Source organism: Oenanthe melanoleuca, chromosome 2 (assembly GCF_029582105.1).
Source record: "Oenanthe melanoleuca isolate GR-GAL-2019-014 chromosome 2, OMel1.0, whole genome shotgun sequence".
NCBI lineage: Eukaryota > Metazoa > Chordata > Aves > Passeriformes > Muscicapidae > Oenanthe > Oenanthe melanoleuca.
Window position 1 is genome coordinate 74520457 of NC_079335.1, and position 22822 is coordinate 74543278.

General features: G+C 34.0%; 1 protein-coding gene across 5 annotated transcripts in view; it reads right to left on the bottom strand.

Annotated features, from left to right (window-relative positions):
* Window positions 1-22822, bottom strand: part of CDH18 (cadherin 18) — a 479267-nt gene that overhangs the window by 160690 nt on the left and 295755 nt on the right. For 2 of the 5 annotated variants that reach the window (XM_056485314.1, XM_056485311.1), the window contains one exon: window positions 17329-17405. The exons of 1 other annotated variant lie outside the window; for it this stretch is intronic. The gene's annotated coding sequence lies outside the window, so the exon portion shown is untranslated. Of the gene's footprint in view, window positions 1-17328; window positions 17409-22822 lie in introns of all 5 variants that reach the window. 2 more of the 5 variants (XM_056485313.1, XM_056485310.1) reach the window with 1 other exon arrangement.

Sequence of the window (22822 nt, forward strand, 5' to 3'; positions counted from 1 at the left end):
CATTAGAACTAAAGGACATATTTTCCATTGCTAGTACTCAGTTCAGGACAGTGAGTTTTGCTGAAGTAAAGAAAGAACTTCAGTCTCTTGTGGCTGGGCAGGAGCTCAGAAATAAACTCTGTATGGCATTTTCAACTGAAGAAATAAATTTTTACACATTAACATTATCCTACTTCTTGCTTCCACAGCACTATAGTCTCCCCTCAATCCCTATGAAGTCCAAGACAGACATCATTCCCTTTAAAATCCGGGTATTCCATCTCAGAAAAGCTTAATACAACAGGAAGAATTATTATCTCTTAGAAGTTCAAATGTGATTTATTAGGTTTTGTGGGGTTTTTTTTGGGTTTTTTTTGGGGTTTTTTTTGGGTTTTTTTGGGTTTGTTTTTTTTTTTTTGTTTGTTTGTTTTTTTTTTTTTTTTTTTTTTTTTTTTTTTGTTTTTTTTTTTTGTTTTTTGGTTTTTGGGTTTTTTTTTGTTTTATTTTTTTGCTTTTTTGTTTTTTTACAGTTAAAGGTGGTATGATGTCTAAGTTAGATTTGGGATACAATTCAGCCTTTCTGGATTTCACATTTGTTTCTGAGTATATTCTGCTTCTTTCTTAGTTTCCTTGCCTTTCTGTATTCTTTGCTAAATCTTGTTAGAAATAATTTTTTTGCCTTGAGGCATGCAGTCTCCATGTATAGATTTCTACATATACAGATAAGCTATTAAAATAGATTAGTCATCATTATACTTCAGATTTACATTAAAACTAAGAAGTATCTAAAAAAAATATTAACACTTTAGTTTTATCCATTCAAGTATTATTTTTCTTCCCTTTGTTTTACATCCTGAGAAATGCCTGGGAGCCATTCACAGAACCACAAGCAGTAGGTAATGACTTAAAAATGGTATGTAAAGTGCATTGAGATTTTTCAGAATAACATATTTAAAATGTATTTCAGATTATTACTGCTAAATTTTCTTTCACAAAAACTGAGAGGATAGTTGTGATGGAAAACTCTTGCCTCATAAAAAAGGGAAATATGAGTGCAGAAGCTACCAACAAATCAAGATTTACTAAACAAAACTTTGTTTCTCTTCCCTCTCAGAAGTCATCCATAGGAAAAAAAACAAACAAACCAATACAACCAAGATGAAGACTGCAAACTGTTATGCAACAGTCACATATAAGCCAGAACAAATATTAATATTATATGTGTATATATATATATGCGTGTGTGTGTATGTGTATAATATAAATAATAAACATTCATATTATAAAATTAAATTTAATATTCAAATATATTAGAACAAGTAAGATAAAAAAGCACAGCAAAATAGGAAGGGCTCTTTCATCTTAAAAATATCTGTTCATCTTAGGAATAACACTAACGAGGAGGCAATACATTTTTATTTAGTAAAACCACTATTTTATTAAATTCAATTAAGATATTTCATTCTAAGCACCTGAACCCAAAATTAAAATTTTAAAATCCTTTATTCTGAACAAACATACTTAGTAGTAATAATAACAACACCAATAATAATACCAATAATAATAATAACAATGACAGCAGCAGGAACAAAACATTACAATGATATCTACTTCCTGTTATAATCATACTTAGAAGTCTATGCCTTCAACAGTTCCTGAATGTTCATGAAGCCTAAAGATTCATTTCCATTAAGTCAAATTTAGCAATTAAAAGAGGAGGGGTTTTAAGTGAAGATTCTTTGAAGTGTTACACCTCTGGTAAGCAGCTTTAAAGCCAAACACTAATTAATGCTCAGTACAAAGATCCTTATTCATCAGTCTCCTATGAAAGGTCTAGAATAAGTGTCTAATGGAAACCTGACACCAACCTCAAAAGAAACCTTAATTCTACCTTGATTATTGCAGTGTGTCTACAGGGGAAAGTTCAAATGGAAACACCTCCCAGTTAACACAGCAGAAACACTAAAAGAAAGACTAGACAAGCAAAGTGTGAACAGAGGAAAAAAAAAAAAAAAAAGAAATTAACTTTCTGCAATCCCTTGAATTGAAGCTAACACACTGAGATGCTGCCTGTTCATTGCTCTTGTCTGCAGCTTCAGTGTAAGTGTCCTGATTTATGGCTTTTGTTATAAGTGTGCATGCAACTGCAGAGTAGAGCTGTGTTATAGCCATCTCCTGGAAGCCCTCATGAAAATGAGTTGTGTAGCTCAAGAGACTGTCAGAGTGAGTTAAAATTAAAATAAATAATTAAATAACATGAGGTGGGAAAGTTCCACCAGCATTGCTGGAAATCATTACAGCACAGTAGTTACTGCTTAGTTTAGGGCACTATCATGAATTCTCAGCAAACTAATAGGAGCCTAGTGATTCAAAATGAGCATGTTTCACCACCATGAGATGCATGCTTTATAACAGGTACTTGCCCTGAATCTCAGTGTCTCCTATCTTCCATCAAATTGACCCACATTTGAATTCTACTGAATGATCAAGTTTTGCAAATGCACATTTAGCACAGTTCAATTTATCTGTAATACTCCCTTTTCACTTCCATGATGACAGAGTGACAATTAGCTATGGAGCTTGTCATAAATTACATTGCTCATATGCTTTCTGACTTCTTTCTCTGCCCTCTGCCCTGTAAATCTCCTCTTATCAAAAATAAACAAAAAAAATATTAACAAACTCTGAACAGCTTCAAATCACTATCATTCTTTACAGGTAAATAATCTCCCAGAAAAAAAAAAAAAAAAAAATCTTACTTCCTGCATTGCCTGTGTTTATTGTTTATTGTCAATGTTATATCCTTCAGCAGTGCAGAAACAATGGTGTATTGACCTGGAGACCAAAGGTAGAACAATGCACTAGTATCAGAAAGGAAAATTGAATGATTTTTCATTATATCCCTTGAATAAGCTTTTGATAGATTGCCAAGAGAATATACAGTATTCCTGAAGATCTCAGGTAACTGGCAGAAAAAAAAGTGACATTTCTAGGTAGATGAAGGAAAGTTGTTCATCTACAGTTGATCTCCATTCTCTTTTCCCAAAGCTAGTAGAGCTGGCCTATGGGAAGTTACAAGATAAACTGATACACCAAGTTCTTCTCATCCTAGGTAATAGAGACACGATGTATAATTAATTGTCTGTCTTCTGCACGTGCTAGTCAATCTGACAGAAGCAGAGACAAAACTATTTTGGAATGCATTTAAAACTGCATTACATATTGTTATCTTCCCTCTGTTGTTTTTAGTTGAAGCTATGTGTTTGAGACTGAAAACTAAGAAAATGCTCTTGAAATAATTTCACACTGATTCCAATAACCAAACATGTTTTGATTGTAGTTCTGTATTGACATATCTTACAGAAATCTTCTGAAATCTTCCCATATCTTCAAGAAAGGGGAAGCTGAACTCTGTTTTTACTTCAATAGCATAAGGAAATTTCCATTAATGGGTAAGAAAATTGCATGAGATATCAAACTCCTAAGTTATTGCTAAATTTATTTGTAGGTATATTACTATTCTGAGACATAGTCTTTACCACTCTGGAACTTGATCAGTTTCCTAAAGAAATAGAGAGAAAAAAGCATTGAATGCCTCTCTCCTTACCTCTTTAAGCCAGCAATTTTAGCTGATGGCTGTACAGTATCAAAGGGTGTTATTTGTTTTACCACTCTTCCCCATTTACACACAGTATTTTGGTAAAGGGCATATCTATTCACAAAACCCCAAAAAGTGTTTATAGTAACTTAGTATCAAGTATTACTTTACATATGAAATTATTATATGTAAACTCCACAAAATAAATGGAAACAACCACAAGAAGAAAAAAAATTAAAGTCATCTCCATCAAAATTAAAGATTGTTCCTTCATATATGGCAATATAAATTCTCTTGTGGGAAGAAAAGGGTGAATAGGGGAATTAAAAAAAAAAAACAAACAAACAATCAGATATTATTAAAAAATAAATAGCATGGGAAAAGATAGAAAAAGATACAAAAGAAATTACTGGAAAACAAATCAAGACAGAGAAGCAGATTGGAAAGTTCAAGTGGAAACAGCTGAAGCTATTAGAATGGATGTAAAAAATCCAGCAGTACAAAGTCTATGAAATGTAAGAAATATATTTAATACAGTTCAAGAGAAAGTTGAATAAAAAAATCATTGGGAATTGGGAACAAAAATCATGAAACAAAATTCTACAAGGAATATAGATTTCTGGGAATTGGTATGCTGAAATTGGCAAGGGAAGTACAAAGCTGGTATATTTTTACCTATAATTTTTATATTCCATTACCCAAAAAGCTCTTCTAACTTCCACATTTTCACATATAACTCATAAATCAAGCCAACAGCTAACATATTTGATATTAAAAAAAATAAAAATATATATTATATAAAGAAATAAAACAGTATAAGGACAACTGTAGAGGCTTAATGATTACAGGTTGTTAGGCAGTATGTGCAAAATGCTCGGACATTCTTAGACTCAATTTACAATCAGAGAAAGACATTATACAAAATTAATTATTTAGACGAGTACATCACTCTTGCTGACACTGCCCAAATGAAAATCAAGAAAAGGAAAAGAAACTCCCCCCTTTTTAGTTTTTTCTGCCCCTTTTTCTCCTATCTACCTACAAGGAAAGGAACAGTTATACCAAAAGCTCAGGAAGAAACAAAAATCAGCAGCCATATCCTGGAATACTATTAAAGAAATGGAAAACACATATTTTTAGGAATTCTAAAACAGCAAAAACAAAACAACAGAGAAATTTTTCACATGGCTTGGCAAGTTAGCTGGTCCTCTGAAAAGAGCTTACATAACAAAAAGACTTTTTTTTTTTTTATTACAGATGTGGGTTTTACATGCCCCAATGTTGTAATTAGATATCAAAAAATCGTCACTGCAAAGGTAAAAATAAGTTTCTCTCCCCACTGGATTTTTCAAAGGTAACAGTGGCATTTAGCTGCAGAGTTAGAATTTAGTCATTTAAAATTATTTCAGATAGCAAAATGTGATGGATTTCTCAACACCATCCTGATTGGCATATATATATCAAAAAATCCATACTTATGAGACTCCATTCCTCCTGCTGGCTTGGAGCTCCACAGAGACAATGTCAGAAGCCTCCATTAATTCTACAGGTTGTAGCATCTAGGATTTCTTCCAGAAGTGCTCACAGTCCAGGCTATTTTTGGAAGTCTAAAACTTTCTCTTTTTCTCTTTCCAATTTTTCTTTAATTTGAGGCAGATACTATTTGCAAATATTCATTTTACCTTTAGTTATATAATTCATAAGAATTATTGATATATTTCTTGTTTCAGTAACTCAGCTCCAGTAGTTTTGAAGGAACAAAAACTGGTATTTTATTATTCTGTAAAGATCACAGAAAATAAAGCTTAGACATCTTTTTGGATTAACAGCTGCTGAATAAGTAAATAGCTTTTAATTATTTCAATAGTTTTCAGAGGGCCAATTGAAAGTTAGTGGGTTTATTCATATTTCTATTATACATTTGGTTTTAGACAGTTTGTACCTAAACCTTTAACCCAGCATAAGTGTGGACTCTTCTTTATTTCTAGCACATAAGGTTAGTCAGATCTTTTCCTTTGTAAAAATATTATATTATGCTAATAATATCTTGAGACTGAAAAATGAAGAAAATAAGACCAGAGATGACTTTCCTTTCAGCATTAACACATTGAGTCTTCTAGGGCTTTTTTTTTTAACTTCTCTTTTGTCAAGATGAAATAGAAAATTTCAAACTTTCCTTTAAAATCCTAGCTGCAGCCCTAGCAATAAATCAGCATTAGTTTAATTCAAATCCTAGATAAAAGTTAAATTTTCTTTTTCTTTTACTTTTATCTCTGGTATAAGAAATAATTACACTATTCAGAGTCTAGACTGCCTGTTAAGTTAGAAAGCATTTAAAAAATTACCTGGTTGGCTGGAACAGGTTGCATCAGCTAAAGCTGGGGTCACAAAAGAAAATAGACATCATATGAATAAGAGGTTTGCAACCTCACTGCTGTCTACAACTTCCTCACTGGGGGAAGCAGAGGGGCAGACACTGATCTCTCCTCTCTGCTGACCTGAGAAAATGACATGTACTTGTGTCAAAGGAGGTTTAGGCTGGATGTTAGGAAAAGGATCTTCACCTAAGGGGTTTTTGGGCACTGGAACAGCCTCCCCAGAGAAGTGGTTGCAGCATCAAGCCTGACAGAGTTCCAAAATCATTTGGACAATGCTCTCAAATACATGGAGTGACACTAGGGGATGTGCAGGGCCAGGAGTTGGAGTTTGATGATCCTTGTGTCCGTTCAAACTCAAGATACTCTGTGATTCTACAATTATTAATAGAAGAGGTGTCACACTCCTTACAGAAGGAGGCATGAACTGCAGTTCCAATTTTGTTATGAAGAGAGCTGTAAGGACAGCCTAGCAGCACCTGCAATTAAAAGAGCATAGAAATGCTGAACTAGTGCAAGTAGTTCTGGCCAAACACCTTCCTGCCTGGTTTAAAGGAGATTAGTTATGTGTTTTATCTAGATGGGCTTCACTGGGAAAAAGCCCCACTGGAATCCTACCTAACTGTTCCATGAGGATGAACACAGTGTGAAAAGCTGAAAGAGGTTTAAAAGATCAAAAGTCACAAAAAAACCCCAAAAAATAAAAAACCCAAAAAAAATTCAAACAAAACGAACAAACGAACAAACAACATTTAAAATGTTTAATGTTGCTTATGGCAAAAGAAACTCCTGAATATTTACTGGGTTAGCATCTGATTTATCATTCCTTTTTTTGAAAAACAAAATAGACTATTGTGTACCAAGGAATTTGAGGAATTTGTAAGAATCAGCTTCTTCTGAAACTGTGCATAGCTTATCACTAAACAGAAGTTTCAGTGGATGTCTGAATGTATAGCATCAACTGAAGCACTGCTCACAAAAAATGAAAACCAGCCACATTACACTAGGTGACTAATCCAGCACCTTATATGGATAAAGTGATTCATACTAAAGGATTCAAATATGGATTCTAGGCACACTGACTCCCAATATGATACAAAATGTAAAAACAAAACAAAACAAAACAAAAAAACTCCTCTATTTTTTAAAAAAATATTATTCAAAGGTTTTGTTTTAATCAACAACAACAATAATTTTTTTTAAAAATTGCAGGGGGGTCTAACCTTTTTTATGTAGAAAAGTATTCAATTTTTATATACAAACCATCAATGCCCCATAACAAAACCCTATCAGCCCTTGAAATTCTCATTAGAACAGGGATTATCATTGCCAGAATACAAAGAGATGTGTCATGTAAGAGCTGCTGAAAATTTATCAGAACCACCATGCAATCAAAATTTTATTGTCATAGCAGGATTTTTAGAAGTTTATCTAACTGATGATTTGGTCAGATGATGTGCAAGATGGGCTGTGTTCTGCTATGATGTCTTTTACACTAAATGTGAGCGTTTAACTCTAGAGATGACTTTAGGCTCTGATATTTGAAAAAAAAAACACTGAAGATGGTTGTTAGAAGATATTCTTATATTAATAAATAAATACAGGAAATTATTAAACACTACAAACCAATAGATTTGGTACTCTGTTGACCAAAGACATTTTATGAAAGAGAGTTAAATGAGTTATGAAACAGATCCTTCTTGAACAAAAAGGGATCTGAAAAGTTTTCAGACAAGAAAAAGTTCTTCATCTGACTGCAGGTACACAGGCAACTAATGCTACAATGAACAGATAGTCTAAACATGACATTAAAACAAGATTAAGGGATTCAGTGCCATCCTCAGTTGGCATACAAAACTATTTTGCCTATGATAAGCAGGGATATGGAGACGACAGGATAAGAGAAATGAAATTACAGAACCAGCGATTGAAGAAATATTTTTGCAACTATACCATATGATTTGCACAGAGAGTGACTGGCAGAAGCACAACACAGTAACAACACAATTAGTCAGATAAAATCCTGCCACTGTTTCTGTAAATATAATTGCACACGTTGTCATGCTAGCCATTACCTGCTGTGAAAGGAACAACTGTGAAACACAGAGAGATGATTCATTAATCTGACTCACGTCTCTCTTTTCCTCAACCAGAGAGCAATCCATCTATATTTATATCTGAGGTCAATGTAGCTAGTCAAGGGTAATACAGGTATGCAAGGCAGTGCAAAGGTGCTTTTATATTCCCAAAGCAGCAGAGGGTTTTCTTCTGTGCTACTTCTCTTCCCAAGGAACTTGCTAGCACAATAAAGATCTCACTGATTTCTTGAGTCATTCCTCCCATATATTAAGGTCAGGTCACCCAATCAAGGAACAAAGCAAATACATGAGACACTGATGAGCAATTACTTAGTTTAAACAGAAAGAACTTGCAGTAGCCCACTTGTGTATAATCCACATGTACTGTTTGTCCTAACGAATTATTTCTCAAAAATGAATAGCAAGAGCTCTCTGAGTAGTATGACAGAAACCTATTGACTAGCAAAAATTAAAGAAATGGAAGAGAGATGTAATGCAAATGTTTGAGGCTTCAGAAGCAGTTAAAGAGATTTACCTCTTGTTCTTTGTTAGCAGTTCAGCTCTGCACTTTTAACTCCTTAAAATTGCATACACTATTAATAATATTATTGTTACAGAAATCTTAATACATAATGTACAGTATTTCTATATTTTTTGGGTTTCTAGGCTGCACACAACTCTTTAACTGCAGAGAAACTTGTTGCCTGAGTTAGGCTAACTGAATAGGTGTTTAAAAACCATCAAATATGGCAAAACAGCAGGCAAAAGAGAAGTTAGAGCTATAAGGAATATCTCAACAGACACCTGTGACAGAAGCAGCTGAATTTCACAGATCATTCCAAAACCATATAGGAGCTCTTTTGGAGGGTGAAGTCCACAAAGTCCATGCTGCCCAGATGATTGAGTACTACTCTTTAAAGCTGAGACTACCTAGGTAGTCTCACTAGGTAGAGACACAGAACTTGGGTACTTGTAGAAAAACAAAGACAAATAAGGAAAAGATAATTATGGGCAGTGATTATCACATCACACTTTAACACAAAGGTGTTTAAGTCTATGATTGCTCCTGTGACATTTCTTTGGCCAAACATACAAGAATCACTGTTAACCACACAACCTTGCCACTCTGATGTCTCCATGCAGATATGCATATTGTATGTGTGTATCTGTATGTATGTATGTATTGTATGTGAACAAAATTTCTACAAGCTCCCATCTTTCAGTAGTTGTACCGGTCTGTTTAAATTTTTAACTAAGTCTTCCCTGATTAATTAATTTTTGACCGGTTTTCCATTTCCAGTACTCAAAGTTACGGACAAACAACCCAAAAAAGCAAACAAAATGTCGACAAAAACAAACAAACAAAACAAGAAACCCCAAACAAACAAACAAAAAAAATTAAATAAATAAATAAACAAATAAATAAATAAATGACAGAACAAACTACCAAAAAATCCCAACAAAACAAACAAACAAACAAAAAAGAAACAAAAACAAAAACAAACAAACAAAAAAAACCAATGCCAAAACAGGAAAAAAACCCCAAACCCCAATCATTAAAATCTCTTTATAGATACTATCAACAAATTTCAAGTCAACAACTGAACTCAATTTTTTTTAATCTTAATAATCTGAATATGAGGAAGAACTTCTTTACTGTGAGGGTGACTGAGCACTGGAATGGATTGCTGTGGAATCTGTTTACTCTTCTTCCCTGGAGATATCCAAGAACCATCTGGACACAATCCTGTGCAATGTGCTCTGGGATGACCCTGCTTGAGGTGGGAGGCTGGACCAGATGATCCAGTGTAGTTCCTTCCAACCTGGCTCAGTCTGTGCCTCTCTAATCTTACATTTTTTCTGTCAGAAAGAATATATGGGTGCTGATTTGCATTGTAGGTGCACATGCATATTTTTTTCTTTCTTTAAGGGGAAAGGAATCCATAAACAGAATGAGTGGAATGTTTTTTTCTGTCTTAAGAAACTGTGCATTACACAACATGATATTTGTAAAACAGGTAAAAATAACCATAAAAATAACAGTGTACTTTGTTAAATAACAATGTTCAGCTATAAGTGCAAGTCAATATTGACATGAGGAAGATGGTTGTATTTTCTTATATTTGTCTCACTATTTCATACCTTGTTTTTTTCTTACGTCTATGTATATTATCACCACTTTTATTGTCAGGATAGCAAAAGGACATCAAAACAACAACAACAAAAAATTCAACTCTTTCAATTTTGATTCAAGTAACAGTATCTTTGAACACATAATATTTCATTATATTAATTAATTAATGTTGGTATATTAAAATACTTTTCAAGAAATTAGTTTTGTGCTAATACTAAAACACACAAAGTCTCACTCATCTTTTCAGAGCAGGAAGACTTATTTTCATGTTTTTATTTCAGATTGTTCTTTACTGTTTTTCCTAAGCTACTTTTCTGAGGAAGTGAGCCTGTCCTTCATTCCAGCCAGGGTAGGCTTTTCTAACTCTTATGTTAATCCTCCTTTTTTTTTTTTTTTTTTTTTTTTGGTCTAGATCTAAGTTACCTCAGTTATTCCTTGAAAAGCTTTCCATTATACTAGAATAGTGATTTCTAATTTAACACTCTAAAGATTAATTTGAGTTACATACAGTGGACAATTTTCACAAACTATAGTTTATTTTAAGGTTTAAATAGAAAACTGTGTTAAATATACTAATCCCACTGAACTGACACAGACTTTGTATATGCAACTTTTTTTCATGCTTGTGAAAATTTTAGCTTTCATTTTTGTCTTGACTTCACAGGAACATATAAACAGGTAGATAAACAGAGATTTAATGTTCAAGCCAGCAAATCCTCAGAAACAGAAGGGGAAGGAGAATCTAGGTTAATCAGTAGGATCTTGTGTGTCTTAGGTTCTGGCTGAGCAAACCAAAAAAGACTTACTTAGCTTTAGGCCTATTAAAGAAAAGCTCATTCACATGAATTGGATTGTCTGACTAAAACTTAGCTTAAAACAGAACATTTTAATATCATGTATTTGGTGTTTTAATGGTGCTAGAAGAACAGCTTCTGTATACAGATAATATCATATGTATAAATTCACCAGGAAAACTTAAGAATGCAGAATTCAAGTTTCAAAATATGCTTGTCTTCCATTATCACAATAATAATCTAATGACAAGTGAAATCTTGTAAGGTAATTTGGTATTGTTCCTAAATAAAAGGTGTGCTATGTTATACAAGACTTTCTTCACTCTGGGATGAAGATTTTCAAGAAATCATTCACCTTGTGCCTAATAGGAAAAAAAAAAGGATTCTTTGCATCCAGAGAGAGTCTTAAACTATGACTTACACATTTTCTGGAGTTAGCTTTGTTTCTACAAGTGAGTAGGATGAGGGTTTAGAGATGTTGAGCATTACTGAAAGAGCATCACAAAAAGAACTGAAGGACTAGCAAAACGGCACTCTCACTTTAAGATGAAAAGCATTTCACAGCAAGGATCCATATCTAAATCAGGACTTGTATCTCATTCTCATTTTGAGCCTTAGACAGTTCTTACACTGTGTTCAGAGTACTCTATTCAAGCAAGTCATGAAAATCGTAGACTAAGATACCTAAATAAACATGAAAATTACCTTTTAACAAATTGGAATAAGTTATATCCTACTTATGAATGCAATCATTCAATAGAGTTACTAGAGAGAGAATAATTTAAGGAGTGATAGAAAAATGAAAAGGAGATTTAAAGTGCAACAGCTTCCAGGTTTGGTTTTTATTTTGTTTTTTGCTTTTTTTTTAAATGAGACTTAGAATATATTATGAAAACAATCAAGATAAATAATAACTAAAATTGTGTACCAGTAATTTAATCTGTAACCTGCTACTTTTGATTAGAGTAAATAAGTATTTCACTGTTAAGAGTAGATGAATTTCCACATATTCTAACATAGAGCTACTGTTACTAGATATAGATTGGGCTGTTTGTGAGACTACTAGCAAAACTTCATCAGCCTTTGAGAACAAAAAGGATGCAGTTATCAACAAGTAAGAATCTTCAGCAGAAAACAGCTCATTATAAAAAAAAACAACCAACCAAACAAACAAAAAAAAAAAAAAATTAAAAAAAAAACCAAACAAGAAACTACCCACAGTGATTGGAAAAGCTTAAAAAGCTAATAAAAGTTCATAATCCTGATCTGATGAAGATATAATAGCATTAAGGAAGCTTTAGACCTCTTTTTTCTTCATAGAGAAATTGTTTGCACAGGAGGCTAAGGCAACTTAGCAAATAGGAGACTAAGAGACCGCTCTTTAACCCCAGCTGATCTTTAATCCCAGCTGATGGTTGATGGAATAAGAGCTTGTATAGCAACATGTTCCATCCCAAACCTCATCCTATACTGGAGAAACAGCAGTGAAATATTTTGTTTGTTTGTTTTCTGAGGTGACATTGCTTTTCAAGGGGCAGATCAAAGCTGCATTTTTATTTTTCATGGTTATGAAATCACCTCCTACACACCATCATCACCATCATCATCATGCAGCTTGCTGTAACTTTAAAACTTGAATGTAATTTTTATTTCTAAAACTCTGAATTGGAGGTGCTGACATATTGGGTTTTTTGCATACCTTGAGACTAAGTAGAGTCTGTGAAAGATACCTGTGTCAGATTTAAGCAACACTGACAGGTGTTAAACACTTGTGCCTGCCCCTTGCATGAACATGAAGGGCTCTTATTATGATTATTGCAATAATGCAGACATATGCATGAGAAGGAAAAGAGACATGAAAAGATACATACACACAACAAAATATCCAGTAAGGGACGTCACATTCAGTGCTTAATCCAACTCAAAGATAATGAAAATAAGAAATACAGTAGAATTAACACAATTCTGAATTGACATTGGTGACTTATTGGAGTCATCACAGTATACCACAGTATTTTGTGGTATTTCCCCTAAATAGCAGAAAGCAAAAAAGACAGTCATCTGTTTTACTATTCCAAAGAGTTAAATATTCTTTGTTTGCAATCTAGAGAACCTATTTATATAAGGTATGAAATTTATAAAATAGTGAATTCTAAGTTGTATAGATTGCATTAGCTTTTGTAACAATTTACCTAACACTTCCTACCACATTTCATGGACCTTGGTTAATTATATAAATAAAGAGAAAATAGTAAAACATAGTTCAATATTGTGCTGCACTACAAACATTACTCTTGGAAAACACTGGGGAAAGGACTGAAATTCATTAAACTGCAGTCTTATCTTCTGCAAATGTTTTCATAATCAATTATGTTCATCAGTTTGGACTCCAAAATTTAAATTAATAAAATGAGTGATCTGTGGATATTTTTTTAGCTTTTATATTTCAAAATCTGAATTTATATTTTGTTGAGAAACATACAAAGCCAAGTTGAATTACATAATGTATATATAATAAAAAAGAAAAAGGGCAAAAAATAAAACAAAGAGGAAAAATGTAATCGAGAACACAAAATGCTTCCAATACAACTTCTTGATGCTTACATTTCTAGTTATTCTGTCTGTAAATGGGAAATATATATCAGAGCAATTCTTTTTGTGAGCAGCATCTCTCCATCTCTGACAGAAAAGGACTGAGCTTGGGCTCCACAGCATGACCAGGCATTTGGGTTAAAGGCCAGGGCTGCCTGCCCAGACACCACATGTACACTCATACATGTGTAAGCCAATTTTCTAAGAACTCATCCCAGGGTATTTGCACTGCACCAGGGATATTGCCAGTCAGGGACATCTCCCTCTGTAAAAAAAGGTCAAGAACAGACCAACTTGTTACCAAGAGGCAGAGTTCAACCCTGTACATTCCAGCATGTGCTCAAACAAATGTCAGAAATATGGCCTGCTATGAGGAAACGAGCTTTAATGCGTGAACAAGGGCGTTTGGTAAGTGGTTTTCTCACTTAAAAGAGATTATTAAAGGATAAAAATATTCTTTATATATGCATTGAGATGTCCTTAACATACCTGGGATAGAAAATCATCAAAATATGCAATCTTCATAGACTACCTAAAGAAAAAATTAACTTATTTCACCTAATAGATAAAAACAAATGCAAAGCTCTGATATGACTCAAAACTATTTGGTCCTAAACACTACCTAGCCACTATTTCTTCTACTAAATATGCCATTAATTTTTACCATACCCTTCAAGTCTTTTGTCTTATACACATGAAATAAAGCCAATTCTCTATCATCAGTAACTAATTTTTGCCAAAACCCCAATTATATTGTAGGGGTGTTTTTCCCCCCTTTTATCCTCTGCCTTTAACTATTTTTATTATGTGGACTGTAACACATCAAAATTTTTTTAATGCAATCTGGTTATGTACACATACCATCTCATTCTAAACACAAGCTTTCTAAATACAGGAAAAAGTCTCTATGCATTTCTAAAATTTGCTTTCTGCTGTGCATCTATCTTTACAGCAAAGAAAAAAAACCAACATTTCTTCATGACCTATATTTTAGAATAAAAAAAGTTATAGACAGGTGGAATTCCATCTCATCCACTACAGCTGCTTCTAGCAATAGTGTTATGAAAGTAACACACTGGAGACCACACTTTTTTCTAATTCATTTTTTACTGCATTTTCACCAGGGAGAAAGGAAATGGGACTCCAGGGAAGCTGACTACACATGCTAGTGGTAAGACACAGCCTACAAGATGCAAATCATTCAATATGTACAAAAATAAATGACTGAAAGCAAACAATTTATGAGACAGTTGTACTTTTATCTATTTTGACACTCGACCATAAAACCCAATGCATCAAAAATTTACCTGTCAAAATAGCATGAACCACCAGAACAACATCAACACTCAAAAAATCCAACTCATTTTAGTTTATCAGTATTTCTTAAATAAACACAGTAACAGCTATGTGCTACTGATGTCAATATACTCCCACTCTGCACAATTACAGACCATTACAACAACTGTTCATCACTGACTGAACACTCTCAGTAATCATGAACCTTCTCATATGCACAGACAAGGCCCTGAACAGCTAATGTCAAAGTAATCAGTCTTTATCCCTGACACAAACTCACTCAAACATGTTGCAGTTGGGCCCAGAAAAACAGTCTTTAGGGAAATACAGGAGAAAATATTCTACAGGCCCATAACACAAGCACTTTGTCCCATCCCTTCAATTAAATTCTTTAAAAAGAGCATGATTAGTGCCAAGTGCATAGAAAAACCCTTAGGTAGCAACCCCTCTGATCTTGCTAGACCAGGTAATATTTTTACAAGTAACCTAGAATCAGAATCTTGTTTCTGAAAATAAGATCATCAGCTATTTACTGACCACAAAATTCAAGTAAAATTATTATAAGTCTTGCAATCTTCATCGTTCTCTCCAACATCTTACTCAAATCTTTTAGTTTTATTTCTATGATATTTGCAATTCAGTGACTGCTGTCTACCACACAGCCTTGACATTGATTACTAATACAGTATTGCAGCTACATCCCCATGGCAACTTGTTTTCAGATAATTTCTCAAGCCATATTTCTACCAGTCACATGAGATGTCCTATAATATCATTCCCAAAATATGTAGTATTTATTAAAAAACAAAGCAAAACAAACCACCTATTATTCCATTAAAACCCCACAACCCTTTTAGTTGTGTAATTTATCAATTTTCTCACTTTTTTAGTTCCGCCCTTCCTCTTTGGCAAACCAGGATTCATTACTCAGGAGCTGAAGTTAGCTTCCACCCAAAACCCAAGGAGACAGCAGAGGAAGGTGTGCAATCCTTTAGAGGCAGGAGTATCGAAACTAAATTTTGTAGATGGAAGAACTTTGTGGCAGTGCAAGACAGATTATTCTCTTCAACACTCCGAAGCTATTGAAATTTGTGGTCCACTTCCTCTGGTTTTCCTCTTATTTCCTGCCATCTCACTTCAATCTAGCTCACTTAATGGACAGAAAACCCTTCATCTTTTTGGCTGAATCAGTCTTTCTCTGGCTATTGTGCTGCATCTGACTTTCCAAGGAAATAAATGTGCATCAGACATGATACAAAAATGAGAAAACATAGCTGAGAGCCATGCATATACTAAGAGTGAAGAAGAAGATTGATTTGACTGGGTCTAATCTGTGTCCTAGGTACAACCCCATAAAAAAAAAAAATACTTTGTGCTCTTTCCAGCTAGTCCTATTCCACTAAAACATGACACAGATCTTTTACTTTCCTACAGTGCTATTTGCTGCTCTAAAAGGATCAATATTCTGTGTATCCGAAAAGCTGCAGAGAGCAGCTTGGTCTACTGTCAGGCAGGTCTTATGGCATTCTCCTTCCCTGAACTTGTGTATAAAAAAAATACACTATATTAAAGCCATTTTCATATTTCCCAAGCTAACAAAAGTACAACCTAGTATTGTGAACTTGTGCCTCAGCTGCTGTAATATTTTAATAGCAAGAAAAGCAAAAAATTCATTTTAAACTAATTTGTTGAAGCAATAAAATTTTTAACATATTATATATTAGGTGCAGAGTTTAAATATTTTCTTGTGTGACTGTCTTTAAACAACAGCTTAAGTGCATAATACACTCATAAATATGTCTAAAAATTTCTAAGGCCAAGCTTCATATATTACTATTCCAGCTCAGCTTCTCGCATCCAAATCTATCCTGTAATATTCATTATTATATAGTGTTTTTTGCTACAGAGATATTTTCTGCTGTGAAGAAAGCAGTTAACACCTGCATTTTGAAATTGAAATTTTAATTTGACATGAATCAAAAAAGCATTAGCATTAACAGACAAGCATGCTGCAAACAAAGCTGACAGTCATTTTTAGTATAAAACAGAGCAGTGTTTTTAATAGCATGCAAATACTGTTGACAGGCATGTCTTTATTCAATTAGTTCCTAGTTTCCAAGGGCAGAGTTGTGTGCACACATCCCAACTGCATTTTCTAATTTTAGAAACTTTGTATATTGAATATTTAAAACTACTTAGTATCCGAATCAATTTAACAGAATGTCACGGAAGGTACTTTTCCGTTTGGGCTCTCAATAATTTACATTGTATACCTCAACAAAGCTCATGACCTGATCCATAATTACATCCAAGCAGATCTCTTGGCCTCCTTTTGGAAGTACTTCAGAGCAGTTATACTTCTAGGTGTGCACACTTTTTTGTGCCTCTCAGAATTATAAAAGTTGCATGCCAATCCATCTGCATATCTTATTTACTTCCTACTTTACTTATGGCTAAAATAGCAGGTAAAGCTGGCACTTACTGTTCAATGGTTACAGGACACTTCTCCACTCCTCCTTTTCCAAATGACTTGCCAAATCAAACCTACTGCCTCTTTAGCTGCTGGGAAACCAAAACAAAAAACCCACACACATATCAGAATTCAAAGAACTAAAGGAGAGGACATTTTACTAAAAAAAAATCTCTTTCAGGGAAAGCAAAGAGCAGTGTAACTGTGGTATTAACACTTCAATTCTTTCTCATAACAGCTAACAAGAATTTCTGAAGAAGAAATCCCTTCTCAGGAGTGCTGTGGTGAGACACAGAGTTAAGATATTTATACAACAAGAACCAAAAAAATACTAGAAAAAATTATATTAAAAATAAAAAAATAAACATAAACCTAGCTCAGTTGTTTGTGTTTTTACCAAACTGTGAACCATCAACAGTCCAACAACAAATTATATTTTCTAATGTATTCTCCACTGGTCAACTCTTTTAAAGGATTAGCCAAGATTTGTCTACCACCATATTAGTTCCCTATTTTTTTTTTTTTTTTTTTTTTTTAATTTGCAAATACAAAGTTTAGCCTTGACACAGAAATAAGCTTACTTGAAAATATTTTTGCTTTATTTATTTATTTATGTATTGAAATATAAAACCTGCAAATTTCCACTGGAGAAAATGCAATTTAAAGAAAAAGGCAACTGTAAGAAACTTATTTTCTGAAGTACGTGAAAGCTGCTGATTGTTTAGCATTCCCTAAAGGTGCCAGTAAGCAATGCAGTGCTAACATTGGCTATTCAACAGAGTTATTAATAGTGGTGATTCTAGTTATAAATAAAATGTTCTGGAATTATTCCTATAACACTAGTGGGATGAAGCACCTACAATTTACAGTAAGCCTCATTTACAAGACACCAGAGAGCATCTTAAAAAATTAAATTTTAAATAGTCCTTTCAAAGTTAATATATATTACACATGCCACTTTGTTGAGCACAATTCAGTTTCCAAGGTATGTAAAATTCATGATGACTAAAACATGAAATATGAACAGTTTGCTTTCTGAAAGTCAGCATCACTCTCACAACTCTTGTCAAGACCAGGCATAGTTTTTAAATGACCACCAACAGCTAGAAAATGTTTTTCTATTCCCAGCAGCTGGTGATGATACTGAGAGAAGACCCCTGTCACACTACAGTCACTCCTTACACCCTGCAAGGAGACAGCCCCTCTACTGCATAGGTGGAAATGCATTATAAAAATTGTTTTTTAAGAGAAAACATTCCTGGATGAAAAGGGCTATTTTTTTCATGTTACAAACAGAAAAATTAGGCATGCCAAATTTCATGAGGTAAATCTACTTGCAGGCAGCACTCAGAGAAAATGAGATCTGAACATCTGCCTACTCTACTTGAGTAACTTTGCACAGGACAGAAACACAGATGAGCTGCTATCAACTTGTTATCCTTGGAAGGCTACAATTAAATTTTTATCATGAAAATATTTTTTTTATTTATTTTCATTGGGGGTAGCATTTTTTTAAACTTCCTGTTATTCACATTTGTATTCTTTCACTGCAGGACACCTGAATTTAGAGATGAGAGATCCTGTTTAAAAAAAAAAAAAAAGCCTCTGAAGATAGAGTACTTAATCAAGGGCTTAATTTTAATTTGCCTTCTTCACCTATTTCAATTTAATGTCATCATTCTCATTTCCAGAATGACACCTGCCAGTACAGCTGTTTTACTTGGCATTTCTGTGTGTGTTCAAGTCCTGCAAAAAGAAAACAGCGTTGTAGTCAGGACACAACAGAGAGGGACAAACCAGGACATTATTGGGGTTGTTCCATCCTCTGATTCCCAAGGCTATTCCAGGAAAAATAGAATATTCTTGCTACAATATTTCAGAACACACCTGGGAAAAAATGTCAAGGAATAGATAGGGAAAAATGCTATCTTCCTTTTTAGAACTCCTACAGAGAAAAAGGTGAAGGGAATTGCAAATCCCTGACAGAAAAGTAAGACCATGGGGCTACCAACCAGTTTTGCCATTAGATCACAGGGAAAAGCACAAGTGAGATATGCTGCAAGACTCCTGTCTTCTACTGTGCATAACACAGGGTGATCATAAGAAAGGTGGTAGCAATTTTTTTTACTAGGGCCTGTTGATATATGACAAGAGATCATGACTATAAACTGAAAGAAGGCAGATTTAAACCAGATGCAAGGAAGAAGCTTTTTACAATGACATGGTGAAACACTGGAACAGGTTGGTCAGAGAGGTTGTCCCACCCCTGAAAACATTCAAAGTCAGGTTGGATGGGAGTCTGAGCAACCTGATTTAGTTGAAGATATCCCTGCTCATTTCATGGAAGTTGGACTAGATGACCTTTAAAGGTTCTTGCTAACTCAAACCATTATAGGATTTTATGATTCCATGATCTCTGTGTTTACCCTTAAGGAAACACTTAGCTAAGGGACTGGATCTGAAAATGCAAAACAAACAAACAAATAAACAAAAAACAACAGGAAAAAAAAAAAAAGAAGAGCCATCAAGAGTTATCAAAGAGATCAGTAGCATGTGAAACAGTATGATATCAGAACAGCTCAACAGATTTAGAGGGCCAAGACATATTGTTTAAATGATAAACTGTAAAAGAACAATCTGAAAAATCTCTCTTCAGCATTTTGGTATTTTCTTCTTGTTTTATATCACCAAATTATGACAACAGAGTGGGCTAAGCAATCTACTCAATAGAATCAAGCTGTTAAAACTCAAACTCCAGTGTCTCTACTGCAGCCACTTACACATCTGCCACCTCCTGTGTTCCAAATAGTGGTGTGTATCTTTTGCAGTAAGAGGGCCTGAATGAAAATTAATAAGCAATCTTTAAACTGTGTAACCTGTTCCTCTTCAGCTTTTCAGCAAAAAACACCACAAGGTTTATTTGGCAAATTATTTTTAAAAAACAATCTAATATTGGAAAAATAGTAATAATTTTAAAAAATTATGTATTTATGTATTATATATTTATGTATTTATGGTCTTGAACTCCAGTAAAATAAAGCATGCCTCATTCAATCAGTTACTGTAACTATGCTTATTTCAGTCAAATAGAGAAACATTCACCTTCTCACAGTGACAGCAAGAGATATGAGTTTATAACTTGGTTTACAAACATTAGGGTAATTCCTGCAGGTTTTTTGGGGTCAGTAATTTATCTGTTCCTTCTAAAATGAGAATGGTCTTCACAATTTCTACTAGACAGTACTGAAACATTAAGCATAGTCTGTCCACTTATTAGAAGAACCCACTAACTTTGCTTATTTCTGTCTGTTCTCCAGCTTGCTTTCCTCATCCTGCATTCTTTCTTTGTTGTGTAAGAGTTTACTGATATTATAATCAAGACTAGAAACTTACACTCCAGAAATGGCTTAGCTTTACCGGTGCAAATTTTATTTTTAATTATATTTAAGAAATAAAAATATTATTAAATGACCAATATACCAATTACTTTATTTGAAAACACCCATGTACAGTGTCTCTTTGAAAATGCTGAATGCTTTGTATTCCTACAGATGTCCTTCATAATCTTGCAATTTGTGTAATTCTTAATGAAGAACATAGTTAGTATGAACTATCCATCTGCTTTAGGTCATTATTAATATTTTTCTCAATTGTTCTGTTGAAAATTACAGTGCAGCATCACAAATCCAGTTAAAATGCACCTAATTATAGTCTCTGCTAACAGAATGATCCTAAATGATCCTCTGGAAGTCTAAAATATTTATCAAATGTGGGCACAGGAGAAAGGAAAATAGTTTAACTAACAGTGCTTGTTAAGGAAAGGCTGTTTATATATTAATCACTCCTGCCAGTGGATGACAGAGGAAACTTTTAGGAATCAACATCTGGGAACCAAATTAAACTGCAGAAATGCTGTTTTTTAAAGGGTTATTTAAATTGCTTCTTAAGTACCTCTCCCACTATACAGAAGTTATTATTACTAGGGAGAAACAAACACTTTATGTGTTTATTCCTTTCATTTATGATTAAAGAAAAAAAGAAGTGTCTGAAAAAATTTAGTACATCTTTTGAGCAAGTGCTGGACCAAATAGGGTGCAATCAAAGCCTTAACTTCAACTGTGAAAGGCTTCATCCCTTGAGTAGCTGCAGTAATTGCAGTGGGCTTACCAGAGAAACAGGCTGAAGCTCATTGTACAGAGCACAACACACAGCACTAAATTTTGTGGTCTGCTACACACCCTTGAGCAGAGAAAGGAGTTATGTTTTAACTCATATTTCAACCATGCCAACAAAACAGCTCCTGGCAGATTAAGAAAAGAAGTAATGTTCAACACTGCCTTCTGTGTCTTGAAGAAAACACAAGCTACAGATAACAATTTAAAATAATAAGACATATATTATCAATTAAGTTTGAAATGAAAAAGACCAGCTTTTTTATTTTTCTCTAATTCTTGCTGAGATACTGCAGCATAAGATCACCAAGATAATTTGCCTTTAGCAAAGCTTAAGGTTGGAAGCTTTCAGGTCTCTGTTAGGTGCATACATCCCCCAGTGTGATGTTCTTGTTTCTATACTTAGCTGGAATCCCACTGAGCAAATGGATTGCATGTGCAAGTGCAGAACAAAATCAGACTTTTAGTGTGACAATTTTTCTCTCTACACAAGCTGGGAAAAAATAAAGGATATTTGAAGTACAAAAGAATAAATATAAATCATCTCAGAATCTATTTACCAGGCAAATGTGGAGCAGGTTTTAGAAAGCAATTATCTAAGGTTTACACATAATCAACAATTAACTGAACACTTACACAACATAAAACCATTAAATTTCAAGAAGTACAGGAAATAAATAAGTCACTTACAAGCTAAGTAACTCACTTAACTCTCTTTTCATTTTATTTAGTCACTGTGAAAACAGAACAAATAAAATTAGCTACCATCTGACATCATTATTTCTAAATTCTCAGAGCAAAAGAAAAAAACAAAGTACATGATGTAAAGTGCACTGTAACCTCCCAAACCTTCAGGCTGTCCTTGAATTCCATGAACAGAAGCACAGGAATCTTAAAACCCAGTGGCACTATGGAGCCTTATGCCCTGACACTGAGACATGAACACATGGTGTAGGCAGACTTCTAACTCCATGGATAAAACACCCACATGGCCTGGACAACCTCTGATTTACAACACTCTAATAGAAATTCAGGTAATGGTCTACAAAAACTCTCTATGAAATGACTCAAAACAAACATGTTTCTGATTAACTGTTTTGTCTTGAGGTACTCAATGACTTCTCCACCTCAGTCTCTTTGGAAAAGTAGTTTTCAGGAATCACAGGCCTCTTTGTCCAGTGGCAAAGTCTGGAGTAAGGAAGATGTTGGTGGAGGAGAATCATATTAGGTAAATTTTAAGTAATCTGAACATACATAAGCCCATGATGCTGGACAGAAAGCACCCACAAGTACTGTGGGAACTGACTGATGTCATTGTGTGGCTATCAGAAGAG